Below are 27,479 nucleotides of genomic sequence, written 5' to 3'. Positions count from 1 at the left end.
CAAAGAAATTAATGTAAATCATACTGATACCATTACTACAATCTTCATTAAATTAGCACAATATTTATAATCTTAGCACTGAAGGAGACAGAGACAGCAGGGTAGCATTTCTAGTGTTATCTAAGCAACTTAGTGAAAATTTGTTTCAAAAGTAAAAGAAAGATTTAAAAAGTCTGAGAACATAGCTTAGAGATACAGCACCATGAGGTTTAATCCTCAGTAGGGAAGAATAACAACATAAGTACAAGCAAAGAAAACAATCAAGTAAAACTGTGCAATACATTCAAAAGTAATATTGTCTCTACAAAAACTAAACAGTTAAGACTTCAACATTCATGTCCTATAGTAAAGGCATTTGTTTTCACCCTCCAAAATCTTACTTAATCTAAAACCTTTACTTAAAAAATGCAAAAACTTCCACAGAGAAAAGGAGCTCAGTAATAAGACTGAAGTATTACTCATTATGTCAATATTTACTAAACACAAAACTATATACCAAACACTGGGCTCAGCAGGCAGGAGTACAAGAGTAACCAAGACCTCCACTCTTCTGCCAAACACTCGCTAGTCAGGAGGGAAGACACTCACATAAGCAAATATGTGAAGTAAGCCATAATAAGTAAATTCTAATAAGAGTCAGTATGGGGGAATGTGGAAACATAAATAAAAAATAATTGTGGCTATCTGGACATCACAGGTATGGAAAAAAAAAACTTAAAAAAAACATTATTTGGTAAAATTTTAAATTGTAACATAAATATCACCAAAATATAGAAGGTGGAGAAGTTCCTTTTTTGTTAAGTAGAAAGTCATTAGCAAAGCTATGGCATCCCACACAGTTTGGGGAAAGAACAGCTCAGCCAAGGAGTTCAATCCACATTTTCTCAGTAAGCCATGAAGAGAGATGAGATGCATTTACTCAGTAACAAGACGTATCACAGAAAGATGAATTTCATAGCGTTGAGGACATTAGATCCACACAAAAAGTCTAGAATCTAAAATGATTTTTCAGTAGGACATTATAATCTTAGTGGTAGAATAAGATGGTTCCATTTAAAACTGTGTATTTAAATTATTACAACTTAGATGGACAGTTGATTCAGTAGTAACATGGCCAGGAAAACCAGTGAAATAGATTCTATAGCACAGAAGTGTGAAGTAAAACTTTAGGAGTATAATAATTTTTGATGCTTTTTACTTTAAAATGAAGAAAGATTAGGTTAACTGCCAATATTCAACAAGTTTTTCCCATAAAAATAACTTAATATGACTGAAGCTTTAGGCAGCAATTATGGTAGAAAGTCACCGGTAAGTTTGGATAAATATACCAGTTTTTTCAGGTATTTGGATGGAGTTAGCACTTAATGTTAAAGTAGTTTTCTTTCAACTGAGTCCTACAATGACTTTTAAGGTTTATGTTATTACATTTCATTTATAATTAAAAATTACAGAAAAGTGTTTTAAAACCTAACGTATACAAAAAGGCACACTGATTAACTTGCCCCTTTCATTTTCCCCTGGAATCTATATTTTCTACACAATTTTTTGTGTGTGTTTACTAGTAACAATAAAAATGTAAAAATAGAATTTTATTCCCTACTGAAACATTTTTCTGAAAAAAAGACAAAAATCTTCTCTACTTTGCTTTTTTCACTTAGCAAAATATCTTGAAGGTATTTCCAAATGACTGTGTCAGGTCCTTCCTAATTATTTTCTACATGTGAGTAATATTTCATTCTATAGACATACTACAATTTACTTAACTTGTGTCCTATTGATGAGTATTAGTGATATTTTCAATCTTATTTCATTTCAAAGAATTCAGGAATGAATGTCTATCTATATGTATCCTTTCATTTTTGTGCAGCTAAACTTCTGAAAGGTGGAATCTAGTTTATGTAACAAGAAGCAATGAAAGTAAAAGAAACATCACAAAGAAAAAAAATCAGGGAGATTGGCATTAACGAAGAAGGAAGGAGAGAGTGAGCAATGAAGGGAGAAAAGGGAATACTACAAAATCAAAGAAAGGGAAAACACAGAAAAAGAGAGAAAATAGAATGGAGAGAGAGGTTACCTTCAGGATACTGTGGGGGAAGTGATTACACCAGTGTCAGTTGAGTGGATGCTTAAGTGAACATCACAGAGGTCTTTAATGCTAGCAAAGTGTAAGAAGGAAAGAATTCTTCCTTTACGAACAATCCTACCTACTACAGTGACACAGAAACAATAAATTCCAAAACCAAAAATGTAGCACAAAAAGTCAGATGTCTCTGAACATGGCCATTCCAGATTATCTAGCACGTGGACCCTCAAGGTCTTTCTTTTGAGAAAGAATCAACTATACTAAAAGACCTGGCTCATGGGTAACTGTTAATCAGATAAACCAGCACTCTGCATAGTTTCTAAGTAGCTGTGTTCCAATGAGTATATGAAGCTCACAAGACCCCGGAAAATAGAGACAGAGAGAAAATCCATAACAGAAGTAAAAACCCAGACCTGAAAAAAATATGCAGCCTCATTGGTCCCTATAGTGAAGAAAAGGAAAGTTGAAGTCAATGTCTATAACTTGCTTTATAGAAGTTCACTTGGGTTCATTGTACAGGAAAACCTATATGATTTATTCTGCAGTAATTTGTTTTCTTTGGTACTGGGATCGAACTCATGACCACACGCTTGCAAGGCAGACACTTATGCCACTGAGCTTCAGCTATTCTTTGTCTTCTTAATAAAGTTCAAAGTTAAAAGTGAATTTAAAAATCTCTAGATATTGTTAAAGAAAGTGATTTACTTGTAGCAATATTTTTTCCAATTACAGTAGGCAAATCTACGAAAACAGTTCATTTCAGAGCCCTGTTTGAACAAAGAAAATACTTAAATAAGTGTGTTATTTTATTGGTTTCATTAGCATGTCCCAAAAATTTCTTTTATAGCATAATGCATAAAAATTTAATTCAGGACTGAAATCATCTTTATGCTTAAATAGAAAGCATAGAGGCAATGATAAGAACAGGTGTGAATGATATTAAGAGATACTAAATAGCTGATTTTTAAAATTTCAAATTAAATTAATCTAATGTACATACATAAAAATACAGTATACATTTAATGATATATGTATAATGTTTTAACCAAATATGGACAATATATATTACAGCAGTCCCACGATATTTTATTACCTTGTGACATTATAGCTTCTTCAGATATGTAAATATGACCTATGAGGTGCACACAGCAAAATTATTTAAAATCCATTTCTCAGAATGTGTCTCTATTACTGACACAATGCATGACTGAATGCATATTTAATTCTACGTGCACAGCATCAGAAAGGAAACCTATTTAGAAGGGAAGCGAAAAACAAAGAAAATGGGAACACAATAGACATATTACCTACCACCTCTGGTTTTCAGTTCTTCCTCTTTTTAATTTTATTGTGTATGCAAGATTTAAGCACTCATGTTAGGTTTTGAAAAGATAAGCATATTGTAAATAATGTAGAAAAGTTGAATCTTAGCATTTTCCAATTTTCACATACCTTAGTCCAGGTGTGTCAAGATATTAATATTGCTCTGCCCAAAACTTCAAAAGATCATGGAACAATAAGAGTTACTCCAGGGAGACTGTGAAGTTCTAAGCAAGCAGGCAAGTGCCTACATTCCCCAGAGGCCAGCTTGTTTGGGACCCTCACAAATTCTGGATGTACTGGAACAGCTAGGCGGGTCTGGGGTGCCTGCATCTGCCTTAGTTGTGCTTGGAGGATTGTGGAGATCTAAGGAGGTGAGTGCCACTGGTTCCAGAGGCCCAGCATACTGGGGTAAATGCCCTGCGCACTTTCCCTGGAGCCCAGCATGTTTGGGACCCTCGAGCCTTCCGGGTGCATGGAACAGTTAGGGGGGTCTGGGGCACCTGCATCTATCTCCCAGTACCCCGCTGTGCATGGAGGACTGTGGAGGTCTAAGCAAGCAGGCAAGTGCCACCTGTTCCAGAGGCCCAGCGGCCTGGGGGAGCTGGGTGCCAGAGTCCCCCGAGCTGAGGGCATAGAAGAGGATTTCCAACAGACCCTAAGGAAGCTTTAGAATAACACTTGAAACACTTGAAACGCAGAAATAAAGGAAAATGACAAAACGAAAGACCAAATTACAACCTCAGATCTCCAGCGCATCTGAAGAAACCTTAGGAGGGATTATATAGAAGAAAATATATGCCATACACTTCAAATATCGGACATAATAGCAACTGAAATAAATAAGCAATTCCAGAAAGCTTTAAAGGAATTCAAAATAGAAATAATGTCCCCAAAAAGAAGAAATGATAAAAGAAATGAAAGAGATGCTGAATATATCTAAAGAGAACACAGTTAAAAAACTGGAGGAACAAAACAAAACAAAAAAAAAGATAGAATCCCTAGATGAGTGATATAAGAAACAAACAGAATACATAATGCAGATGCACAGAGATATACAGGAAATCAAAAATTCCACTGAAAGCTGTAAAAATCACCTCAATGAAAGTGAAGATAGAATTTCAGACCTTGAAGACAAGATTGCAGCTAGTGAACAGGAAAGGAAAGATCTTTTCAAAATAACAAAGAATCAGGAAATAACAATTCAACAACTGAAAGGTGATGCAACAAAAAACAACATAAGATTGATAGGGATTAGTGAAAAAGAAAGGATGATATAAAGGATGTCAAGAGGATATTTAGAGAAGTAATAGCTGAAAATTTCCCATACATGAGATTGGAAACCGACATCAGGATCAGTGAAGTATACAGAACTCCAAAGAGTCATAACCAAAATAAAACTACACCCAAATATAATAATCACCGTCCCAGAAACCCAACACAAGAATAGAGAAAAGACAGATCACTTATAAAGGAAAACCTATCACAATCACAGTAGACTTCTCAGCACAAACAATAAAGTCAAGAAGAGCATGGAGTGAAATATTCCAGATCCTAAAGGAAAATGATTTCCAACTTAGACTGATCCAACATCAGAATACACATTCTTCTCAGCAGTGCATGGGTCATTCTCTAAAATAGGCCATATGAACACACAGAACATTTTAAATAAATGCAAAAGAGTTGAAATTATCCCTTGCATGTTATCAGATCATAGCGCTTTGAAATTAGAAATTAATGATAAAAGATACTGCAAAAATCCCACAAACACATGGAAACTGAATAACACATGCTTGAGTAATCAGTGGGTCACAGAGGAAATTAAAGAAGAAATTAAACAATAATACAAGAAAATGAAAATACAAATACCACATACCGGAATCTTTGCGATCCAATGAAAGCTGTCCTCAGAGGAAAATTTATGGCACTGAGTTCCCACATCAGTAAAACAGAACGAATACAAACAAATAACCTGCGCTACACCTCAAACAGCTAGAAAAAGAAGAGCAAGTCAAGCCCAAAACCAAAAGAAGAGAAGAAATTATAAAAATCAAAGCAGAAATCTATGCAATAGAGACTAAGAAAACAATCCAAAATCAATGAATCAAAGAGTTGGTTCTTTGAAAGAATAAATAAAATTGATAAGTCCCTAGCCAACCTTATTGAAAAAATGGAAGAAAAAGCTCAAATTCATGCAATAAGAAATGAAAAAGGTGAAACTATTACAGACTCTATAGAAATACAGAAGATCATCAACGCCTATTTTGAAAACCCCTACTCTCAAAGGTTTGATAACACAGAAGAAATAGACCAATTCCTAGAAACATATGAAGTACCAAAGCTAGGTCAAGAGGATGTAAAATGCTGAAAAACCCAATTTCTATTAACAAAATTGAAAATATAATTAAGTCCTTACTTACAAAGAAGAGTCCAGGCCCAGACGGATTCACTGCAGAATTCTACAAGAAATACAAAGAAGACCTAATGCCAACACTCCTCAAACTCTTCAATGAAACTGAAAGGGAAGCAATCCTTCCTAAGTCATTCCTGGAAGCAAATATTACTCTAGTACCAAAACCTGACAAAGACCCAACTAAAAAAGAGAGCTATAGACCAATCTCCCTAATGAACACAGATGCAAAAATCCTCAATAAAATATTGGCAAATAGGGTGCAGCAAATCATCAAAAAGATTATACACCATGACCAAGTGGGATTCATCTCAGGCATGCAGGGATGGTTCAACACACATAAATCAATAAATGTAATCTACCATATCAATAAAGCCAAAAGAAAGAATCACGTGATCATTTCTATAGATGCAGAAAAAGCTTTTGATAAGGTCCAACATTCACTCATGTTAAGAAATTTACAGAAAATTGGAATAGATGGTCTTTACCTCAATATAATAAAGGCCATCTACAGCAAACCAACAGCCAGTATCATACTAAATGGCCCAAAGTTGAAGGCCTTTACTTTAAAATCTGGCCCAAGACAAGGATGTCCTTTATCACCACTCCTATTTAATATAGTACTGGAAATACTAGCCAGAGCAATTAGACAAGAGAGAGAAATAAAAGGGGGTAAAGATAGGAAAAGAAGAAGTTAAAGTATCATTGTTTGCAGATGACATGATACTCTACATAGAAGACCCCCTAAACTCCATTGAAAGACTCTTAGATGTAATAAATACATCAGTAATGTAGCTGGATACAAAAACAATACTCAAAAATCAATAGCATTCCTCTATACTAACAGCAAAATCACAGAGAAATAAGAGAAGCCACACCCTTCATACTAGCAACAAAAAATGAAATATTTAGGAATTAATTACCCTTATGAAAGAAGTGAAAGACCTATATAGGGAAAATTATAACACCCTGAAAAAAGAAATTGAAGATGATCTCAGAAAATGGAAAGACATCCCTTGCTCATGGATAGGAAGAAAAGATATTGTGAAAGTGGCCATTCTTCCAAAACTCTTATACAGATTCTATGCAATCCCAATAAAAATACCATCAAGATACCTCACAAATCTAGAGAAATCACTTCTAAAATTCATCTGGAGTGAGAAGAGACCTCAAATAGCAAAGACAGTTCTAAGCAACAAAGGCAAGGCAGGAGGTATCACAATCCCTGACTTGAAGTTATATTACAAAGCAACCATAGTAAAATCAACATAGTACTGAAATCAAAACAGAGCTGAAGGTCAATGGAATAGATTAGAAGATACAATCACAACTACAAACACACTCAACCACCTTATCTTTGATAAAGAAGCCAAATAGGTTCACTGGAAGAAACACAGTCTCTTTAATAAATGGTGCTAAGAAAAACTGGTCTCCATATGCCAAAAAATAAAAGTAGTCCCATGCCTGTCATCACATATTAAACTAAAATCTAAATGGATCAAAGATCTGAATATTAAAACAGAAACACTAAATCTATTGGAAGACAAATTGGGTAGAAACGTTGAACACATAGTGGTGGGTAGAGAATTCATGAACAGGACTCAAGACGCACAGGAAATACTTCCCAGAATCAATAACTGGGACCACCTCTTATTAAAAAGTTTCTGCATGTCAAAAGAAATCTCCAGCACGTGAAAAGAAAGCCCACAAAATGGGAAAAAACCTTAGTGAACTCTCCCTCAAAGGACTTCTATCTAAAACATATAAACAATTAAAAAATCAGACCCCCAAATTCAAAAATCCAGTCCAAAAATGGGCATCTGAGATGAATACACATTTCTCAGATGAAGAAATACAAATGGCAAACAAATACATGAAAAAATGTTCATCATCATTGGTTAGAGAAATGCAAATTAAAACCACACTGAGATTCCAGCTCACTCCTGAAAGAATGGCCAGGATCAAGAAAACCATCAACAACAAATGCTGGAGAGGCTATGGGGAAAAAGGAACTCTCCTGCACTGTTGATGGGATTGTAGACTGGTGCAACCATTGTGGAGGTCAGTCTGGAGATTTCTCAAAAAGCTGGGATTGCAAGTCCCATTTGTTCAAGCTATTCCACTTCTAGGCATATTCCCAGAAGAATTGAAAGCATCATACCACAGTGATATATGTGCACCTATGTTTATAGCAGCACAATTTGTAATCGCCAGATCTTGGAAACAACCCAAGTGTCCATCAACTGAGGAATGAATACAAAAGTTGTGGTGTTTTTATACAATGGAGTACTACTCAGCTATATAAAGGATCACATTGAGATATTTATAAATAAATGGACTCAGTTTGAGACCATACTCATAAGTGAAATAAATCAAACTGACATGTATGAATACCAAATAGTTTCTGTACTGTAAGAAAAGATTCAAATATATAAAATATGTGGTAATCATGATTCCTCATTATGTGGCTTTGAAGCCTTATAAACTTTTTATTCATTAATTGGAATGGCTTTATTCTGGGCTGTTTGATATTAATTGCCTGTGATGATATGAACAGCTAATTTGAAGAAAACAAGACATCATAATAGCCAGTGCTGATTTAACATCACCTTGTTTTGAAGTCCCACCAAACTGTTGCTCTTCTGTCTCTTATCATGTGTATCTTATTGGATTTTATTATATGTAATAGTATAAACAAAAATTTTTATAGGCAAAGAGAAAATATAGAAACCATTGTTCATTTTCCGTTAGCTGGTTCTGAATACCCTGTCATACTTTCATCCTCTTGAATGGTTTCACAATATCTTGATATGTTGGATGCTATAGTATACAAAGTTATATTCAAATATTTCAAGGAAAGAGACACTATGGTAACCACTATTACGTCGGGTTATCTTTTGGTGAAGCACTAATTTGCAGAAATTGTCATGCTTTGACCTATATTGTTATGTTGTTATGTCCTCTTTTATCTCAATCTCTCTCTTTTTCATAAAAAAATTATTTATTTTATTATTATTTTTTTAATATGGAAAAAATAAAAAAATGGCAGGATATATTTTAGTAACTTATTTTGATTTCTTATTAACTTGATTTGAAGCCCTGTATTACTACCACTATCTTGTTTTGACTGATTAGACTCTGTTCCGCTCTGTTTGATAGTATCAAGTTTGAGGGTATAGGCAACTACTTTGAAGGCAATAAAATTCACTATGATGCCCACTCTGGTTTGACTATTATCTTCTTTTGAGGTCCTGTAATATTTCTAATGTTTAGGTTTGATTGGTCTTGTTCTTTACTGTTTTGTTTAATTTTATTATACCTAATGATATAGGCATTTTTTTTTTTTTTTAGCAAGAGGCATTTGGTAACCATTGTTGATCACCTGTGTTCTGTTTTTACATCATGTGCTATGTCTATCCTTTGTTTTGAATGACTACTTTGTTTTGTCATATTTAGTTTCATTCTCTTCCAAAAAAAAGTAATAAGAAATATGGGAGTAATAAAACCAAAATGTGTAAATTTTGTTATAAAAAAAAAGAGGAAAAAATAGTGCTCTAAAGGATACAACTGCACGTGTGTTTAGGTGTATTAAGATAGATGACCATATTACTAAGTTTTTGTTCGATCCCTGTTTGCAGTCTCACTGTTTGAATGTCCACTTTGTATGCTTTAATCCTGTAAGTTGAACAACTATTTCTAAGATGACAATATGTAATTATTAACTCGTGATTTCTTACCGTTTTTTTTTGTAATTCTGTATTACTTGTACCCTTATACAGTTTTGTTTTGTTTTTTTTTTTCCTTTAAATAAAAAAGGAGTTACTCCAAACCTGTGTTTCTTTCGTATATTATTATAGATCACTCTGAAATATTATAAATTCTGCGCAGTTCATGCCCATCACAAGAGAACAACTTTGTATAAAACTAAAGTATGTTAGTACTTTTGAGGGAAAAATGTATATATAAGCATAAAAATAATTTATGTCTGTTACCTTGACAATCATTAAGTCACACAAAAATTTGATATTAAGGCAGCACTTTCAAAAGTGGAGATTGTACTTTTAAGAGTCTATCTGAGTTTTAGTCTTTCTTGAGGTTTTTACTTTTTCTTGACAGAAATAGCACAAAATCACATTTGGTTTTAATGGATAAGACTAAAATGTGATGGTCTCCATAGTGATACCAAGTCCAGCTCTTGGCACACTGTATGCACATAAATAACATTTAGTAGATGAATGGATGGCTGCTGGGGAGAAATGTCAAAAACATAATCTTCAAGCAATGCAATGCTCCAGACTTCTAAACAGCCCCCAAAATGCTCCTTGGTATTCGACAGCCAAGCACTACCCTCTTTAACTAAAGAAGCTAAAGAGCTTTGGCAGGGATTTATAAATCCTCTCCATGTTTTAGGGTTTAAGTACCTTTTAAAGCCTATGAAAATTAACTTCAAGAAACCATCAACAAACATTTTGAATTTGGAGGAATTTTCTTATGTGAATATTACCTCAAAAAGAAGAACCTGTGTGGGAAATATATTTTTTCATGTTTGAAAAATAATTAGCATGCAAAATGATCTTATTTAGACTAGTAGTTGATGAGAACTGTAGTTAAGAATACTAAGAATTTCCATTGATCAATGTATGATTTATACTTACTTGATCTATTTGAAGGTTAAAGAATAAATATTTAATATTATCTATGGCACAAGGACATAGGGTGACATATGTTTCAGGATATTAATGCACTTTAATGAATCAAAGTGATTACAGCTTAGTTAAAATTTAAGTGTTTTATGTGTAAGGAAAGATAACTGATAATGTAAATTAGAAGCCAAAAAAGAAGATATTTTTACAAAGGTAACAAACTCATTGACTTCTTATAGTTCCTTGTATGATATGGTGGGTATATTGGAAATTTGGCCCCTACTAGAAAGAAAAGAACAAGAGGGAAAGATAGGGAAGAAGGAAGGGAAGAATAAAGGGAGGGAAGAAATCAGAAAGAAAGAAGACACAAAAAGAGGGAAGGAATGTGAAGAAAGTATAAAAGAAATAGAGCTCTTTACAAAAGGAGTATCCTGCTGAGGGTTTAGCTCAGAGGCATTAGCACATGCTTTTCATGAGGTTGTGAGTTTGATCCCTGATACCACAAAACAAAATAAACAAACAAACAAAAAAAAAAAAATCAAAGGGAGCATGCTATAGAAAATTCTGTATAACACTAAGCAGTGTGCCTGGTAAAATTATTTTTTCATGCTTTCCTCTCATCATTAAAATCGTAACTAGGGGCTGGGCATGGAGATGCATGCCTGCAATCACAGCACTCAGGAGGCTTAGGCAGGAGAACTGTTGTGAGTTCAAAGCCAGCCTGGGCTACAAAGAGAGTTCAAGGCCAGCCTGATCTGCACAACAAGATCCTGCCTCAAACAAACAAAGAAACAAAATAAATCAATAAATAAAAAGAAATTTTAAAAAATCACACCTAGGATCTACTATACAATCTAATTTTTAAAAGAATAAAAATAATGCACTAAACATGTTTTTTTTTTTTTTTTCTTAAAATGAAACCATTTAGAGATACTTAGTGTTCATTGAAAGAAGGGCACAGTTTAGAGAAGGGACCAGGTGTCACCGACTTAGGAGCTGAGTAGTTGCAGCCCTCGGCTGAATTTCTCTAGATAGCTTGACGGCTCTACTTTTATAAATGTATACTTGCTTTTAGTTTTCGTCTTATCACTGACTCTTTGTATTATTATTGGAGCTATGACTAAATGCAGGCTTGAGAATATATGTTCATTTTATGTGATGACTAAAGCATTTCATGACCTCAGTCAACGGTAAGAAGAAAAAGCTACTTATTGATATATTTAGATCCTAGTATGAGCAATAAAAACTTAAACATGCCAGCAATATACAACAAATTGAGAATACAACATGAAACTGGCCCTTATTCCATCAGAGACAATTTACAAATATTAGAGAATTTAGCTATGCAGCATGCATTGCAATCTATAATCTTTTGGTGGCCTAATTATTATTGCATTTTTATCTCTTTTTTCTCACAAGTTTCTTACAAAATTAATTTTTAAATAACTAAACAAGGGTTATGATTGGTAAAAGGAAACAGTAAAACTTGTCTTCCTTTATTTTAAACTAGGTAATACCTTCAAAATGACTGTTTTTATTTCCCAAGGAAGTTGCAGGCTTCATCTGTTTCAATGAAGGCGGTGAATACACCATGAATCTTTGAGAAACATGCGTTTGGTACAATAAAACACTTGACACAGGTATATGATACACAGGCAGTTCTGGTAATTAATGAAAGAAAAGCCCTTTGGAGGTCTGTCTTCAAATTCCTGCTCCATCACACAGACAGAAAGGGCTCTTGGAGTCATTTGGCATGTTTCATAATCAGGGATTATGTATCTTAACATAATTTGCTCTTGAAAATACACTCCTTTGCAGGTTAAAGAAACAATATTCAAAACTTTTTCAAGATCTTAGACACAGTGTTGGAACCACAGCTCATATTGTGCCCTCTCTGACTTCAAAGTTTGTTCTTTTTAATGTATTACACTATATTTAACTGACCTTTCCACTACGGGGTATTTTCTCTGGCATGTTGCTGTCTCTTAATAAGCTTTCTACTAGAAAAAGAACAGTTGTTTATGCAAATAATTAATTAATAACTAAAAATAATACCTTTTGCCTAGCACATTTCTGATTACTGCAAGTTGCCTGAACAGCAAAGCCATGACACTGGTAATTGCTAAGTTAAAATAGAAAATCAACCTGCTATTAAATGTGTCTTTAAAAGATAGTCCTCTGCAACTGAATATAATTCTCTTTGATTACTATTTCTGGGTATTAGAAATCTCCAAATGATGTATGATGACATATTTATAAATTTTCTCTGAGACTATATATATATATATATATATATATAATCTTTGAATATTTCTAAGAAGGAAGATGATTCAGGTGATTAAACAATGAAATGGATAGCTCCTTTTGATTCTAGGGGAAATGTTTTTCATGAATTTCCTTTTAAGTAAAGAAGACTTCCAATTTTATAGCATCTTGTATGTCTTCATATTAACAATCAACAGTGGCCTAATCTGGGAGTGAAACTGCCTGGCTATTACCTACAAGTGCTGCAGCAGTTTACTCAATGTTGATTGATGTAACTGTTCAGTGTCTTTCACAAAACTAAAATCCAGCAATTTACAGGAGAGGACTTCAAGTCCATCATTGCCTCCATGTATACAGCAGGGACTGAAGCCCAGAAAGTGTAAGTGACTTGAGTGTGATTTAAAGATCATTATGATCACCTCTGTTTTGTAAATCTCACCCTCCAGAATCTACAACTTGATTCTTTCAGCTGTGCACCTGACAGAATATTAGCCCAGAAGGTTCAAGGAGACAGGCTTGAAGGGGTAGATGCTGCTAAGGAAAGATGTCCTTATTAGCTTTGATATAATAAACTGACATAATCAGCTTGAATATGAACTGAAGCTCTTCCTGTGTTAGACTTACTTACTATTCTTAGAATGTCAGCTTCAGATTCACGAGAATACTGCCCATACTAAAAAGTATTCCAATGTTCAAAGAATGGTTTCTTAGAACAACCAGAGTTAAAAACCTAAATTTTCTACTCGATGAATTACCTAAACCAAGATATTTATTTTACTTATTTGGAAAAGTAGATGAGAATAATATTAACAGAAGACAAAATGAAGTATCAGGTAAATGGCATGTCTTGCCCCCAGTAGGTACTGACAGTCTTATTATCTCTTATGTTTCCCCTGACAGCATCTCTACCCGTTTTCATATACGCGCAAACTAGTATAAATAAAGGCGAAATTGTTCACAAGAACAAGGCAGGCTGAACAAGCCTCCAGAGTGTACGGCAAGAAAGATCATTGAAAAGAGATAAAGAATATATTCTCTTAGCAACCGGGATATAAATTCCATTTAGAGAACGGAAACCTATCTTTACTTTGAAGATCACACTCTAAACCCCAGGGAAATCCCCTGAATAAAGCCATAGATGATCTGGGAGGCTGTGTAACATGGAGTTTGCACAATGCTGGAATCCTATGGAATGAACACACAGAATCCTTGCCTTAACTTGTATCAATCACCTTGTAGCAAGTTACAGCCTCATGCTTCCTTAGTTTCTCAGGCTTTAAGGATCTAGAGTGGCTTTACCTTTAGCTTCAACATTTACCACCGACCACTCAGCTCCATTGCCCAAGCTGTGCTGAAGTATTTGTCATTACTTAAAATCTGGTTTTGTTCTACATCTCCTTGATTTTTTTACATGCTACAATGTAATTGTATTGTTTCTGTAACCAGCAGTCCTGTTTGTTCTTCAAAATTTAGTCTATATATGGTTTCTCCATTCTCAATACAGGTTTTTCCAGAATATTTTTCCTAAATCTGATCTTGATAGCCCCTTGATAGCCATATATCCCCCTAATAATCTGTTCTTCCTCCCTTTATGGCACTGATAAAATACTATAACGGTGATCATGGGTTTACATATTGTTTTACTTATTGTGATAGTGGTTTGCTTACTGTTAATTGTGGTATCAATTTGAATGGATTAGGAAATAGACAGCACATTAGAGGAGCATAGTTCTAGATGCATCTGTGAATGCCTGACATTTAGGCTGCAAACTAAAGAGGAAACATCCACCAGGAAGTATGTGGCACCAACCTATAGGCTTACAGTCTCGGTGGAATAAAAAGGGAAAGAACCCAGAAGTCTTCCCTTGTGCTTCTTTGCAGGAGCTCTGGTTTTGCATCATCTTTGGGTAATCATCTTTGGTTCCTTCAGGCTTCTAGTGCAGACTTTTTAACTTTCCAACACAGATGCTTTGACTTTCCCTTTCAGACTCATAATGGACTCTGCAGTGAGCTCCAGGCTGTCAACTTCCATCCGAATCCTTCAGCTCTCCAGCCCTCAGCCTTTTTCTGTTCTTTCACCTATGACTACATAGGCCACTACCCTTTATATCTTACGTATTTATTACATTAAGTCTATTCCTTTTGTGAAACATAACTGATACATTTACTATAATCCTTGGAGGTTTCAGACCTTGACACATTCAACCTTGCAAGATTCATGCGTATCACTGCTACCCAATAATTGATGAATGTGTGAATTATCTAACTAAATGTGAAAAGAAAGGCAGTATGTCATGATTAACCAATTTGGCTTGAATTTTGGAAAATCACAAATTCTATGTAATCATCCAAGGTAATCACTCAGAACTATTTTCTAATCACCGCAATGGAAGAAGTGTTTCATGAGAAGAGTTTCATATTTGCTGAGTTTACTAGACCTTGATTTTATTTTTTCAGTGCCAGGGAGTGAAGCCAAGCCCTTGGCCATAGTAGGCAAACATTCTGTCAGTGAGTTATAGCTTGAGACATTTTTAAAATTTTTATTTTGAGACAGTGTCTTGTTTGCTAAGTTACCTGTTCTAGTCTTGAATTTGCAATCCTTCTGTATCAGCCTTGCAGGTAGTTATAGTCCTAGCAACTGTTACCAGGCCCAGCTAATATCTTGCATTTTTGAACAAATATTTAGTATTGGTGTATGTTTAAAGCCTTTTAAAAAATGAGACATTAATCAGTCCCCACATAGGGCAATCCATGTTTTGTCTAATGTTCTGCATCTCACTCTTCCTGTCATTGGTACGGTACCCAGGTTAGGGCTTATGCACCATTGTGAGTGATCATTTTAACTTGCAAAGGGCACCTAAGTGACCTCAGTCTTTAAATTTCTAGCTCACAAAATCTTTGAAATCCTAGTTTATGCTTAAGAAACAGTTGCCGGAGTAGCCAAAAGAGGATGATTTTAAAACGGGTACAACACAAAACACCAGTTTTTCTTTGAAATACAGTGAAGACACTAGATTGTTAAGAATGTCAGACATGCCTAGTTTATTGAGCTGGGTTGACATGAATGGAAGAAGAAACAGGAAATTAAGAATGAAGACCTGGAGGACAATAGAAAAATGTTGTACATGATCTGAAATGGGGTAATTTGACCTTTCTCATTATTATCTTGTATGTACCTACAGATCAGAACAGGAAAAGGAATTTTTGAAAAAAATTAACTAAGATGAAATCAGAGATTGCATTCATCACTGAAATTCAGCTACAAAGAGGTAAATACCACTCTGTAAGCTCCAGATAAAAGACTCATAACTCATTTTCATTCAAGGGTGATAAGACAATCTGTTCTTTCCATGAGTGGATAGAACAAGTGTAATCTTGTAAAAAAGAAAACCAAAGGTAAGTAACAAAAACCCCTGCTGCCTCTGGAAGATGAACCATGCAGTTTCAATGAGACGGCATTGCTGTATTCTTTAACATTTTATGGTCAGTAACAAGAAGTATTTTTTCTCAAATATTTACTATATAAATACATTACTGCTCTCACCTTTTTTAATTTTAAAGAGATTTTTAACTGCTTATGTTTAATTTTCTTCATTTTTATATATGTTTCTGTACATGTATTTGTGTGTGAGTGATTGATATTTACTCATCTTTGGGGGGTGATCTACCTGATTTTTAATAGCATAGAGGGCTATAGGTGTGTTTGCCTCCGTGGCTTCTAAGTGGCTGTGAACTTATTACACTTTCCTTTTCTTGTCATGTTAGTGATAGAATAGATGAAATTTTCATCCATAGCTTTAAGTGTTTACGTTCAGGTAAAGCCTAAAAGCAGAGCAACATTCTGAACAGTATCCACACACTAATGTAGTTCTCCCAAAGAACATTCTATCGGGACACACAGTGAAATGTAAAGGTAAAAACATCGTTTAAATTGCCAGTTGTGTTTTCTTTCTAACGTATAATGGTTAGGATCTGTCACAGCTCATTTTAGTTAAGCCAAAGACAAATTAGCTTAGCAACTCACATAAAACTTCTTAGACAAGAATAAGTGTCACAGTTCTCAATCTGCATAGATTTTCTTTCAGACCTAACATATTTTCATTTAGCGCTTTTTCAAATACTAGACTAGGTTTTTCTCTAAATTTCTTTTATCCCTCAAAACATTTTAGTAATAGTGAATCTCAAATAATACATTCAGTCTAACACATGAGCTAGAAAAACATACAAGTATGGATTAGCTATCAATTTATTTTTAGATAGATTATACTTTGGTATGTCAATATATTCAAGATCTATTGCTTATAGTATAATCACTAAAATCTACAGGTATGTAATAGTGAAATTGGTATTTTTCTCTCATCCAGCAAGCATCCCTTGCATGCACAGAAGCCAATGATTAAGTCAAATAACCAAAAACGTCATCCCTGGGAAGTGTAGAGTACAGAGTACAAGATTAGAAATGTTCATAATGGCATATAAATAGAGTAGCTCATAATACAGAGATCAGCAAAACATGACTCAGTGGCTGGACAACTGTAAATATAATTTTACCTGAGCCACACTGTTTATTGCTTAAGTCTACACAATGGAGAATATATGACTAGGAAGTGCAAGGTTACTATTTGGCCCTGTAGAGTTGAACTTGCTGAGCCCTAGTGAAGACAACAGTGACTACCATAAGGAGCTCAAAAAAAATGACAAGATAATTCATAGAAGAATTACTTCTTCACAAGGAAGGAATCATCTCAAAAAAGCCTTAAATTTTGGTTATTTTACCAACAGTATTACTGAGAGTAGGACCCAGCAAGAAAAAGAGTCAGATGAAAGGCAATAGACAAACTTTATTAGACATATGTAGAAAATGTCAAGTTGGACACTTTGGTTATGTGGTGAGCTGCAGGAAGAAAATTTCAAGGAAACTACCTATCTTAATAACTGGCTGATTCATACCAGCACAGCAGGAACCAGTTATTTACAGCTGGAATAGGCAATCATGGAAACTTGCCAGATGTGTGGTTACCAGTTCTTAAGTATGCATATATCAAAGCCCATGAGATGTGCTTAACAAAGTTTTCAAAAGATAACTTATTGTGTTAAACAGATTTACCATAAAACATAAACAATAAAGCATTCATCTCAAGATGCCAAAAAAAAAAAAACACCAAACATCCCCTTAACATACATGTTATTAACATATAACATAAATAACATATGTTATTAGTGAGAAATTAAGTTGGTAGCACTTTACAGTGGTGGTGGTGGTGTTGGAAGTGGAGTTAAAGTGCTACATAACAAATTGAAATATTCTTTTGACTCTAGAATTCTAGGATTTGGTTCTGGGAGCACACTCTTACTTATGCATCAAAATGTAACAACAAGTGTGTTTTCTGTGGTAAGTTTGTATGAGCAAAACTGGAAATAACCTCAGTGTTCATTATGTTTCATGAGTAGGACTATATTCTCATTCTAGACTAGTGTACAGTTGAGAAAAGAATTACGTAGATCCAAATGCACTCACAAAATTACAATACTCATCATTCGGAGGCAAAAGTTAATTACTTAGAAAAATCCACAGTCTAACAACTTTCTTAAAATATATTTTTGTATATTTTCACAGATAAATGTGTGTATACATATGCATAATTATATATAATTACATATACATATGAGAAAGAGAGAGGAAATATAATGAGGATGAGGTTCCAAAGTACATAACAAACAAAAGCGTTTGAACTTTGTAAAGTAGAATTAGAGAAGTATTTGTACATTTTGCTCATATGTTTCTTTTTTATTTTTTTACAACTGGGATATTCTGTAATTAAATAAATAAAACTGTGAGAAACATTTCTTTCCTACCTTGTGTTTCCAGATAGATTATTAATAGAAGTATATGAACACTTTTATTGATAAACATTACTTAATTGTATTTCAACGAGTCAGTACTTATTGCCATGCTTCCCTTTTCAAGTTAAAAATCTAACAAGAGCAATGGTTAGACCAGAGATGGGTGTGTATTTAGGCCCAAAATCTTCAAGAAAGTAAAAATCAAAGCCTATGGTTTTTGCAACAGCATTTAAAATGTTTTCCAGTTATAGATTCCAGAAAGCTAAATACAGATGAAAGATTCAATGTGCTCTTTGCAATTTTTTTTTTTTTTTCAAATCTCATGTGCCAGCTACTAGCTTTACTTTACCAACCAAAAGCACATGCCTTTTGGGGACACTTTAGGAAAGAGTAACTGTCATTCAGAAAAGCACAGTGCACCACTAATGTTTCACACGTGAACTTGGACTTCAAGTAATTCTTCCGGGTCTTAAAAGCCATTTTGAGATAAAACTTGAAACTAAATCAAAGTGAAAGTCCTTTGCCAAGCCAACACCCTGGCTTTAGCTTTCCAGTGAGTTTTGTGCACACCATCTTTTGTTCTCTCCTTTCATATGCACCTGGAGCAAAAGAGCGTAATGCAACTCTGAAACATGAGGTATTTATAACTAAACCAGGGCCAGGACTGTGGCCTACAGACTGCAGCAATAGCTTTACCCTTTCTTTAGATATCTTTTCTATTCCTCAGACCACGACACATTTGAAAACCCTGAACTCCACCGTCACACTTATACTATAAGTATGTTCTGTGATCTTGGAAAAACTTACTTAAATATTGTATGCCCCAATTTCCTGACTGATAAAATTAGGACATTAATCTCCTGTTATGGTGTCTATATATTTGATCCCACCAAATAAAATAAATTATTGCTGTATTAATGAAAGACCAGCATTAGCTGCATGATTGGCAAGCCCAAGGATCCTGGAGCCAACTGCCAATTATATTCTATCCAAATGAGTAAGGTACAGTATCATGGGATTTTTTTAACCACAATCTTGACATAAAGATCTAATTAAAGAGGCCCTGGCATGAAATAATAAATGCATATTACCATATCAAAAACTTAATCTATCACTCCTGTTACTTCCATATCTCCACATTATACCACCAGGAAGTAGATAAGACCAAAGGAAAGGATTTTGCCAGTGGTCAATCAACAAGAAATACCAGCAATATGATTTCCATACATATGTTCAAAAATGATACCTCAAGGTTGTACTGTCTACTCTCTGCTTCTCTAGAATTTTCCCTTTTCCAAAAACCTAACAGATAAACCTTAGAAGAGAATAAATCTAAGGCTATGGCTGACCCTCTATAAGGCTCCATCTAAAAGAGACTGAACCCATAGTAACCTTAAAGTCCATCTACAAGCACATCACCTGTTTAGCACTCACAGGTTGGGACGCCATCCGTTTGATTCACGCTGTGAATTTTTGTTAAATATGGTGCTGTGAGGTTTGTGTACCAAGTGTTGCTATTCTTATAAATGAGATTTAGGACTTCCAAGAAGATTGTGTTGTGGCTAGCAAAATTGAGAGGTAGAAGTGGTTCACATTGTCTTCACTGGGACCAGGACATTTAACTTCACTCTGTTGCAAGAAAATCATGTCACCAGAGAGACTGGTATCCTAAGCCTCAGCTTCCTCTGTTCAAGGCAGGAGCCCAGAGTACAACTGGGAATAGTAGGACACACAGATACTTTCTGTTCATGGGCACACAAGCAAGTCTTAGCAAACTAAGCCTTTGTGGAATTTAATTTCCTTTCTCTACAGGAAGCAGTCACCTTTACAATACAAGAGCAGAAGGAGAAAGCCAGCAATGTGGAGGGCGGTGGCAATGTTTACTTGCTCGCTATCTCTACTTTCATGCATAAACAAGGCCAGATGTTTCAAACATCAAAACTGAAGTCACACTATATTTGATTTGTTGGAACATCCTTACTTGACAGGCCAGTTCATCATTCCAAAATGTGAAAAACTATGTGCAAAACAAGCAAGATAAGAAATGTGAACATTTGTTCAAAAAATGAATTAGCTGTGTGACCCACAGACAGTAAGCAAATGCCTTCCATGTCAACACTGAGAATGTAGACCATTTACACATAGTTTAGGACAAGCACTGATTCTCCCACGCCTCTTCAAACCTGTTTTGAAATCTGTGGTAGAGAATAATGGCAGAGTACGGCAGGGAGGTTAAAGGAGAAAAGTAGAACTGAATCCTCCAGAATCAGAAGAAATGAGTAAGTAGACCAAAGCAAAGGATTCTGGGATTTTGAAGATGTTTCCATTTTCCAAGGAATGGCAACTTAGCAGAAGTTCAACATAGACAGTCACAATATGTGCATATTTAATTTATAAGACTCTAATTCTATATTTGTTCATGTAGTGGTTTAGGCAAGAGAAAAAGAAAGGAAAATCAAAGAGAGATTCAAGAGGGAAAAATGGAGAGAGATGCTCGAGATAAAGGCATTGAGATATAGACAAATAGAAAAGACAGAAAATTTTGATAAAAAGAAAGAGGGAATAAAAGAGTATAGAAAGGATGAGAATAAATTAAGGATTTAAATTTGAGTCCACTTAACAGTCTACTAAGTAAATTAATAACAGGGTGAGTCAAGTATTAAGCCTTTTCTTAATCCTAATCAGTTTTCTTGTCTCCATGTAAGTGAAACTTTTGCCGTTAAAAGCAGTTCAGGTTCATAAAAATAGAAGATATTTTCATGCAAAAACATGGCCCCTTTTTATACTCTTTGGTTTTGTATGAGTTGTGTGTGAAGATATAGACAACTATTTAGAAGAAAGCAAGAGATATTATGGTAACCACTGTTGACCTCCAGATGTCCTGCTTTGAAATCTCGGTCACTTGCAGTGTTTTCTTCTGATCTGCTTTGTTCTGTATTTTTTAATCCTCTCTAAAATTAAAAAAAAAAAAAAAATAGAACAACATGGCCCCTAAATACAAGTTCATAATTTTATCACATACTCAACCAAAAAAATAATACTAGATAAACATAATGGTATACCTTGAATTTTAAACACCTTATAGTTACCTTATATTTTAGGATGTAGCCCTACTGTTACAATATAACAGTACATTTGCCAGGGATTTAGCTCAGTGGCACAAGTGCCTAGGCACGCGAAAGGTCATAAGTTCAATCTTTGGTATATATATATATATATATATATATATATATATATATATATATACTTCACTACATATATTTCATATACCAGCACACAGTAGAACTCTACAAATGAGCTATGCAGCATTTCCCAAACTGGTGTGCTAAGAGAGCTCTGTTTCCAGGTGCATTCACAGCACATGTGAAGTGGGGAGCACACTTCACAATCTCTGATGTAAGCCAAGCTCTCAGACATTTCCAAGTGAGGAAACTGAGGTCTATCTAGCAGTATAAAGTTGGCTGTAAAGTTGGCTAGAGTGGGGCAGTACTGATTCATTTAATGAGGGAACGTGGACTATGAATATTTTCCATTCCTTCATAGCTTGTGACCTTCACCCTGGGATCATTAAAATTCCCAATTTCTTTATTCTCCATTTTTGCCAGTCAAGTTTATATGCCACAATCAAATAATATTCCCTTGCCAATGACTGTGTCATCACTTCTATTTTTTTAATAATAACTATCAGCCTGTGTAATGCCTTAAATTTAATCCCCAGTGTTGAAAGGAAAAAAGTAAAACTTGAACCTTCCCCAAACCCCTAAGTTAAATGGACATCCTAGTAACATATGCCTGATTTATCTATCCCTGGTATACTACCACTTTCTTTCAGGGGTTTGCATACTGTGGTATGAGAAAGATACTTAGATTACAAACAGCTCATCCCTCCATCAGTCTAGCAGTCAGCATTCTTCATGCTCAGCGTAGTGTTCTGCCCTGCATCAGCCCTTCCTCTTGAGGCCCAGCTATGTTGCATAAACCAGTCTGCAGACACTTAACTACATTTTTCAAATTTGGGCTGAGGGAAAATCTCAATTTTAATTCAGAGAAGAGCTATATTGGAGAACTAGGGAATGTTACTCTCCTGCCAGGGCTCTCCAGAGATAATGAAAGAACTTAACAAACAAACCCACCTCAAATCTGTTTGCACATAAAAGATAATGTCCAGCTTTGCTTATTAGCTCTGTTTATCAACCAGCACCATGCTCAGTAGCCACATTAACCTACTGAATTGAGGATACAATTTGAAAAATGCCTATGGCTTGGGCCACAAAAGAGGCAGCACTTGGGTGATAACACACCCACTGTTGACATTCAAATTTCAGAGATAGAGTTTGACTCCCCGGGAGTCACAATGTGCAAACCAAATGATTTTATGTTTTGTTTGAGTTTGCCTTGCTTTATTTTCATCTAGCAACAGAAAAAGAAAATGGATATGTTAACCATTTAATCTATTTCGGAGAATGAGAGTAACAGATGACCAGAAGAGCCAAAACCATCTAGAAATACAGCAGCTGATGCCTCCCACAAAACAGTAAATTTCCATGATGTCAACTCAACCCAAGGACTACATCTTGATGACTCTCCTCAGTCCCTACCTTTAGTCTGATGACAAAGTGAAAGGGGAGGCTGGAGGACATAATTTCTGCTGTCTTCTTTGTTTCTTGTGTTTCAGGAAGAAAAATTCTTGCCACGAAACACAAAACAATACATGTACTTTAAAATGTTAACACAAATATGGCTTATAGGATTCTCATCCTCAACCATAGTTTTTCAGCATTTCACTGGAAGTCAAAGCTTATTTTTAATTGAAAAAAAATCCAGCTCGGATTTAATACATTTAATAGTTTCAACTGAGAAGATTTAAAGTACTGTATAGATTTCCTTTGCATTACATTTTTTTTCTGTTTCAAACTCCCTTACTTATTTGGACTATAAATTTGAAGTTCTATCAGGAAGACAAATTTACCTTTGCTTCTCCAAATATGACCTCGTCTGGTTCACCTTAGTTCATTCACAAAAGTTGACCTACTTTGTTGAGACTAAAGTTTTCAGACATCTGTCATAACTTTAATCTCAAATTTCCAAGAAGGGCACGCTCCACTGAAGCCTCTAGCTCATAATTCTCCCTCAATTTTCAGCCCCCTTTCTGTTACTGTTCTTTTGAAACTATTTTCTTGAAGGTCCAAAAGGTCAAAAATTATTAAATGCAGTGAATTTTTTTCAGTTTTCCAAATACTTTAAGCTCTCTTTTAATATATGAAATCATGAAACATTCCTTCTGTGATGGTATTTCATATTCTCTTTGCTATCAAAATATTGAATTCTGTTTCTTCCATCTTTTAGATTAGATCTCCTTCATTCACTGGCTTTTGCCTCAACGTATTCTAAGACACTTTCCTTGAAATCTTTTTATGTTTCTAAGATTTCCCTTTTAATCTTGTTTGTTCTAACATTGAATATGATCACTACCAAACAGTGACAAAATTATCATAATCACAGTGCCTACCTGATGGGTTATTATGGGGGCCTAATGGGTCAGCATAGTGTAATACAATACAATACAGCCTTCTCAACACGTGCTAGTTAGTGCTAGGATTGTAACTCTTAATATCATTATTAAATTGACTACTCTAATAATACTATTAAATATAATTTTATTATAAATCTTTATTTCAAGCCTTAATAAAAACTTCTATCTGTAATCCAGGCAGCTAAAGCTAGCTGACCAAGTTCATGTGTAAAGCTTAACTCTTTTCCTGCCCTGCAAATCTGTTTCTACATCTGTGCTTCCTTTCTCAGGTGAGGACAGCCTCTCCTTAGTGTCATTCCAGCACTCCATTTGACTGATTTTTAAAGTCTCCATCCATCAAACCCATGAATCAGAATGCTGCTCAATTTTAGCTACTGATGACACCGTGGAGCCTCTTCACTTTCAGCAAAACTGTCCCTGGTTAGAATGTCATGATTTTGTGGGGGAGGGGTACTGGAGCTCGAACTCATGACTTTGCCCTTGCCAGGCAGGCATGTGTACAGCTGGACCCCTAGTGCCATGTGTTTTTGAAATTAAGTTTATTGTTAGATTTCAGATATACACAATGATCATATTCATCATAGGGAATTTATACTTTTTACCTGTATTATTTCTGAAACTTCTAACTTACCACTTATCTCTATGTTCTCTCATTGGCATCTCATGTAACCAACACTACTGTTACTGTTCACATCATAACGTATTATCCTGGACAGAAGTTCACATCTTCTAGAACAATGATGATGAGCCTCTTAGAATTTCCAGTGACACAAGTATCTCACTGAACATGTGTGACATATATTTACCACCACTGTCCTAGAGGAAATATTTAGCATTTTTCCCAGGTTATTCACGATCTTCCAATTTCTGATCAATCCTTATGGTTCTATTTTTCTGTTTTTTATTATAACATCATACTCCTTTCAGCTAAAAACTTACAAATTCCGGACTTTTTGCCATACCCTTCCCTCAGCAATGTACATATAATTCTACAAGCTCTTTAATGTTTATATCAAACAGCATATCCTTTATGATGTTTTCGCAAATGTTTCTAGATCACGATAACCTCTATTTTTTTTCTGACAGGCTTCCATACCTACCATAGAACTTGTACGACATTATATATTATGAATGTCTGCTCCTGTTTTATAATCATTTATAAATCCTTAGCCCCTTATGTATTCATTAATTGCTCAGTGGGTCTCTACATATAATCCACAATGTTGGAAAATTCAGTGTTAAAATAATTCCATCTCTTCAACGAGGCAACATTTTCTTCCAAACTATAGAGTGACTGGTACATAGCATGTGCTATACATATATACAATGCTTTCCCTCACCATAAGAGAGAATTAAAATCTCTATGAACTTAAATACTTCCTAAAATCTCTGACAAGCTAGTAACTTTGTGAGGAGTGAAACCCAATACTCTTTAGGTTTTAGTACTCCTTGCAATTGCGTGAACAAGCCATCCCCAAACTATTAAAAAATTCCAATAAACTTTTATGTTTCTTTATATATTTAAAGAATGCTAATTCAAAACCTTTGAAATTCACATAGATGAGAATGTTTTCAAGTGGTATAGAATTTAGTGTATTTTCAATGAGTTTAAATGAAAAAGATGAGTAGTAATTTTCTTGACTTTTGTAATTTATTTAGTTCTGTATCTAATGATTCAGTCACTAAATTATTAAATTTTATTTGACAAATGAATATATAATATTAAATGTCTAAACTGGGCATTGCGAAGCCTGATGCTAATCCCAGCAATCTGAGAGTCTGAGTCAGTCTGATTACAAATTTAAACCCTGCTTGCTCAGTTTAGCAATTCTGCAAGACCCTGTCTCAAAATAAAAAACTAAAAAAGGCTAGAGTTACATAGCTCAGTGTGAAGGTCCTGGGTCCAAACCCTAGTACTGCAAAACATAAAATGTCGTCTGAATAACAAGTTGTTGACCAATCGTTTTTCAAAAAAGAAGAGTGCCTTTTATATTTTCTTGATTAAGAATGACTTGTACTACACAAAAATGAAAAATTTTATAATAGTTCATTTGTACTCCACAGCTCTTATTAATTACCTCCACAAATCACAGACAAGCAGCCAATGCATAAGGTCTTTTATTTCCTATATTTCGGTAATAAAACAACATTTTGGGTTGTTGTGATATTCTTTGGTCCCAAATATCATGATTACCTCTTACTTTCTTTTGAAATCCAACCAACAAAGACAGCCACTTCAGTGCTCCACATGTTTAGAGCTTTAATGAGGTCTCTTGTTTGTCCTTCTTAGGCTTCATCTTTGTAGGAAATAACATCATGGTTCCAAAGAGACACAAACAGTGCACTGTCATGAGTCATTAATCTCCCACTGAGCTTTGCTACTCTTCTCAGAATAATCCTGACATCCTCAAAACCCTGTCCCAAGAAAAGTGCCACTTCTAACTGAGGTAACATGCAGCAGTGTTAGGAGTTATTCTATAGAGAATCACATTTACACATTGCTTATTACTACCCTCAAATAATTACTTACAGTATGACTAGTACACAAATGTAACTGCTTATAAGCAATGCAAATGATTTACATTGGCAAGAGTTTGATCTTCTACCTCTTTACTTATGATTTCCTTAGGAAAGGTACAATGCATTAACTAGGACAACAATCAACCTCAGATTACAGACATTAGCAGAAGTGAAAACATTTGGTAAGGACAGGGAGGTGATGATAGAGAAAACAGAATATTTTAAGACTGCTTTAACTTAATGAATAAAATAGAAATGATGGCCATAGAATTAGCAGCTATTTCCAACAAGATCAGTATATTCACCAATGAATGTACTGGATTGGGAGGGCTACAAGTTGAATAGGAAGAATGATTCAGAAAGGTTATTTTAATGTCTGAAGGTACCATTTCAGGAAATAAAGACATGAACAAGACCTGGAAGACAGAGATGGGTCAAAGAGAACTGAGGAAGAAGGAAAGAGAATCACATAAGTAAAATCAAGACGATACAGCCTTAATTTCATCAGTGGAAACCAGACTTCTGGTAACAGAGTCCACACTCCTTGAAAGCAATGCTTCCTTTACACAGCTCTGGTTCTAGCAGAAATGCAGGACAGGAGTAAAAATCTGAGGCACTGCTGCTTTTCCCCTGTAATACTAAATAGCAAATATTAGATTTAATGCTCAATGTTTACTAAATATAAGTTAAGTTTCCAGGGCTGTAAGCAACAGTAAATCACTCTTCAGTATGAAAAGAAAAAAAAAACTAACTAAAGCAAAAGCAAATCTGAAAAATCAACTCCTTAATACAGCAATAACTGAAGTACTGGAAATCTAAACTGAAGACACTAAAAGACATTCTTTGCAAATGCTTAGAGCT

The 27,479-nt window shown here is 34.8% G+C and overlaps 1 protein-coding gene across 11 annotated transcripts in view; it reads right to left on the bottom strand.

Moving 5' to 3' along the window:
- Rbms3 (RNA binding motif single stranded interacting protein 3) overlaps positions 1-27,479 on the bottom strand; it is a 753,628-nt gene that overhangs the window by 596,336 nt on the left and 129,813 nt on the right. The window lies entirely within an intron of this gene.

The sequence above is a fragment of the Cavia porcellus genome, unplaced genomic scaffold, assembly GCF_034190915.1.
Source record: "Cavia porcellus strain 051 isolate PalLab524CR breed Dunkin Hartley unplaced genomic scaffold, mCavPor4.1 scaffold_10, whole genome shotgun sequence".
NCBI lineage: Eukaryota > Metazoa > Chordata > Mammalia > Rodentia > Caviidae > Cavia > Cavia porcellus.
This window is presented reverse-complemented; position numbering and strand designations above follow the sequence as displayed.